The following is a 4,731-nucleotide window of genomic DNA, read 5'->3' on the forward strand; positions in this document are numbered from 1 at the left end:
CCCCCCCCCCTCGTGATTTTTTTCTATAATCAGTGCTTGGGAGAGTGGTGATCAGCTCTTGTCTTCGGTGCAGCAGACTGACAGGTGAACAGCTACTCTTGCTGCCCTTGTATATTGTAATTTTTTGAGATTAGGCTGCCTGAAAACCGGAGTTTGGGTGGTTTTTTTTGGTTTTTGTTTTTTTTTTTTTTCCAACCTAAACCTTCAATCCTCTTTCTGAACACTACTGCTCGTGGTGATTTCTGCTTGGGCACACTGGCCACGGTGTGGCCAAGCTGTGCTGGAGGCTGCCAGCCCCTCAAGGTCGGAGGCAGCTCCCTGCACCAGCATCACTTCACACCAGCCCCAACTACAGCAATTAACGCCTCCCTTCATGGAGAGGGACTTCAACATTTGGGACTGGGGGTGACCCATCAGGGTGTCCCCTCTATTAGTGCCCACAGGAGCCTAAATTCTGACCATTTCCAGCGAATAAACCCTTATTTTGGTGGCCACCCATATATTCAAGGCAGCTCAGCTCTCACAAGGGCTTGCACACTTGCTCGTCAAGCTCGCAGGTCTCTTAGATTTGGAAACATTTTGCTTCGTGCATGTAAATCATCTCCTGGAGGTTGTCACATATGCTTGCTTCTCATCTCTCATGCTACCTCCTCTGACCCTGCTAATGCCATCGTTGCGGTGTAATTGTAAAAGGAATCTTCCCGGTTGAAATAACAGGCGGTGTCTCGGGAGTTTTCTGGAGTAATATCTTGATGCTAACCACTCTTCGCAGATCTGGGGAGGATTAAACTTGCTCCGCGTGAAGAATTTTATACGTAGATGTAATAAAAAAATAACGTAGCTTCCAGAAACAAATAATCTGAGGCAGACAGTCAGCTTTTTCCACTCCACTTTTCCTTTCACCGCGCTCGGCGTAGCTATTAACTGGTCGCTATCACCTTTATTAAAGATCACTCTTCTGTGTAGTAGCTGGGATTGTGTACCACAGACATCTGGAAGCGCCTCCTGGCATGTTCTGTGGACCAAATCTTGTGCCTCATGCTCCCCACACCAGCCTCACCAGCTCTCCTCTCCCATGTCTTACATGGGCTTATAAAGAAAGGCAGCCAATCCTGACAATATGCCGTTGCTGTTGGTAAATTATACAGCACTGAGTAGTCTCTCAAAGTTTGGAGGATACTGCTTCTCAAAGGTGATAAGACCTTTTTTAGGTTCTTGTAAGCTTTTTAAGAGCTAAAAGCTCTTGCGGTGGTTTTATATCAGCATGCTTGTTGTTGTTTTTTAAATGGGACAATATTTGGTTTTACCATGGCTCTATTTTCACTACAACAATGAGTTCTCTGAACATCTTTCTAGCATTTCAGATTTCTATAAGGATAGCTTATTCTTTTTCCAAATGGCTGTCTTCTTAAGAGAGAAGTGTGGGGGGCTGGAGGTAGCAGTGCAGATGAGGTTCACGTCTTGAAGTCAGAAAACCATCGGGGAAAAGGTTAAATTGAGTCAAAACCTGAGCATCCCAGACCTCAGATTCACAGTGTCCTTGGACATCTGGGGAATTTGGAGTAGGATTCTTAGATAACGTGTGTCAGCCTTGCCCTGTTGATATCAAGGGGCTGATTTATAGGGATGGGCGATGTGGCTCTTTGTGTGACTTCCTCACCCTCCGGTGCCTGGGGGTGATTGCCAACCCCCAGTGCCCAGCTTGCATTTGGTCTCACACCTCAGTATGTAATACAGAAGGCTCAAAAGTATCCTGAAATCAAAGAATCCAAACACCATTAAGAAAAAAAAACCGCAAACACCACCACCCAAACATATTAATTATACCGCTTCTTGTCCGTGTTAGTAAAAAAACCTTATTCAAGGGCAGAGTTAAGAGATTTCAGTTGTTGTTTCCAGCTGTCTGGACACAGGGAATGCCCGATATCTAGCCAGCATGCCAAAGGCAGGCAGGGTTCAGGGCCAAACTGGAAGCAGCAGTCGGCAGCAGGAACGGAGGATGAGGGCTGCAGGACGCAGGTGGGAGGATTCCACCCCAAGTCCTTGCCCTCTGCCTGGCCGACAGCTGCTCACAGCTTTCAGCAAAACTCCCCTCCACTGAAGAACAAACCCAGGAGACAGGTCAGGCACTCAGACGATCTTTAAAAGAGTCAATTTGTCCTTTTAGTTAAAAAATTACATGCTGGGAGTTGGCAGTTAGAACGGGTTGGGTTTGTGCATGTGTTGTACCTTCTCCAAGGACTGCCAGGCACCTCCCAAAGGCATGGTGGTGAATGGTAAGTAAGTTCATGGACGAGGAATAACATTTAAGTATCCTTTTCCTCAAAGGGAACCGATCCCGAATTTGGCCCTTTAGTCCTGAACACCCGAGGAATCCTCAGAGGGACCGTTCTTGAATCCTCAGATGGACAATTCTTGCCCTCTACAACTCCCTGACAGGAGGGTGTAGAGAGGTGGGGGTTGGCTTCTTCTCCCAAGGGAATAATGACAGGAGCAGAAGAAATGGTCTGAAGTTGGGGCAGGGAAGGTTTAGATAAGATATTGGGAAGAATTATTTACTGAGAGAGTGGTCAGGCACTGGAACAGCCTGCCCAGGGAGGTGGAGGTATTTAAAGAACCGTGTAGACGTGGCACTTCAGGGCATGCTCTAGTGCCTGAGATTGTGGCGTTGTGTCTGTTTGTGGGGTTGTTTTGGTTTTTTTGTTGTTGTTTTTTTTTTTTTTTGTGGTTGAACTCAATGATCTCAGAGGTCCCTCCCAACAATGAAGATTCTGTGACTCTGTGGAGTGGAGATAGTCCTGAACAAAACCTGCCACTCTAAACGCTAGACGTCTCTCCGCTCGAAATTAAACATTTTCTCCAAAGCTATTTATTTGATTTTCTATATGCAGCATGTCCAGATGCCGCGTGTGCTTTTTGAAAGCAGACTCTTGCTTTTAAATTCCATATGTGGGATGAATGTTTATTAACATATCAAACTGGGTAGGATTTTAACTCAGAGGGAAAAACAGGGTTTCCAAGAGGGAATTGTTCGACAGAAACTGGGTTTGTTGGTTTGTTTTTTTTTTGGGGGGGTGCCTTAATCTTCTCTGGGCTCAAATATCTGCGGTGAAGAGTGGCACCGCCGACAGCCCTCTCCTCCTGCCGGTCCCACCGCGCTGACGTTACCCTGTGAATGGTATGTCGGATCAACAGCTCTAACGATTCCAGGGCTGTCCCCGGGGGTTTGTCCTTTCCCCTTGGCAATCACTCCCTCGCAGGGTTCCCATGTGCTGTGCTGGAGGCTCAGGAACCTGCCTGCTTTGCAGCCTTGAGAGCTCGGCACCACCACAGTCATCACTCTCTCAGGCTGTTTTGCTTTGAAATTCAGGGGAATCGCCAGATTTACCTTATAGACTCGTGTTTACCTACAGATAAAACATCCGTGATTCCGTTACCCACCACTGTGTAGCATAGCTATGTTATACACATGTGGGAGGGAGTCAAGATTTCTTTTCAAGTATGAGCACCATGCATTTCATTTTTTTTTTTACCCCCACAACCAAGCTCCAAGGTTGCAAAGATTCTGCTTTGCTCGGAGGGACTCGCGGTCAAACTGAAAAGTAAAAAAAAAAATAAAATAAAAAAATAAAAAAAATCGCACCATACTTCTTAGGAAGTTCTCTTGTCTCTTTCAACTAGCCAACATAAAAACCTTTTCTCCTGGCTTGTGCAATCTTTTAAAGTACTAACAAGTGTTCTGCGGTTTCTAAGAGATTCTTTTTTTTTTTTTTTCTTTCATAGCTCCAGGGTTACCACCCTAGTAGGTGTGGAAAATCTTTGTTCACTTCATTATAAGACACTTTTGTGTACCATCTAACTGGATTCAGCCAGCAAAGGAGAGCAGATATGTCATACGCCGAATGCTTTTTTCCTTGTCCTTAACATCCTAGGATATTGCACACTTTCATGTTCTAATGGAGGTTTCTTTTACCAATGACCAACATTTTCCTCTACTCCCTAACGCTCCTGTAAGTTTCTGACCTGTTATAATTTCCCTGCCTGCAGTGCAGTTTCAGCCAGCGTTCCTGTTGAGTACTGAGGAAATTAATACGCTGCCCAGAAATTTCACCTTCAAATTCAGCAAATCTGGATGCCGGGGGATGTCAACTTGTGTACGCCGGCAACTTGAGTGCTCCCCATTATATCAATGTGAGAGCTGCAGTGAAAACCAGGGAGAAAGGGCAAATCAATCGGTGTAATGGATTTCACCACAGGCTTTCAGGAGGAACTTTGCCTGCTGCCACCGAGCAGCACCTTCACCCTGCCAGCGGCCGGCGGCGACGAGAAGAGCTCCAGACCAGTGAAAACTAATCTGTGAGGCTGAAAACACCTCCTGGACTACGTGTGTGTGGTGTGGTGATGGAAAAAAAAGCCCAAGCACGTTTCAAACCCACACTTACTCAGTAACGTACTCTTATTGCCCGGTTCTGTCTCGGGCCTATTTTCGGAAACTGAAAGAGCCGCTTCTCTTTTACAACCGGCCACTTCCTTTTTGACCCTCTTCCCGCTCCGAACATGCAGCAGGTGCATCAGCAGCATTTGGCGTGCTCGTGGCAGAAGAAGTTCTGTCTTTCATACCCAACGTTTCGTGTCGTTTTGCCCTGTCTCGGCCCATCGGCCCCCATTCAAAGCTATTGAGTGTCATGGTGCTACCTGCAAGCCAAGCTCGCCAAGAGCCTGCTGGGGTGA

This window comes from Calidris pugnax, unplaced genomic scaffold, assembly GCF_001431845.1.
Source record: "Calidris pugnax isolate Ruff unplaced genomic scaffold, ASM143184v1 scaffold40, whole genome shotgun sequence".
In the NCBI taxonomy this organism is placed as follows: domain Eukaryota; kingdom Metazoa; phylum Chordata; class Aves; order Charadriiformes; family Scolopacidae; genus Calidris; species Calidris pugnax.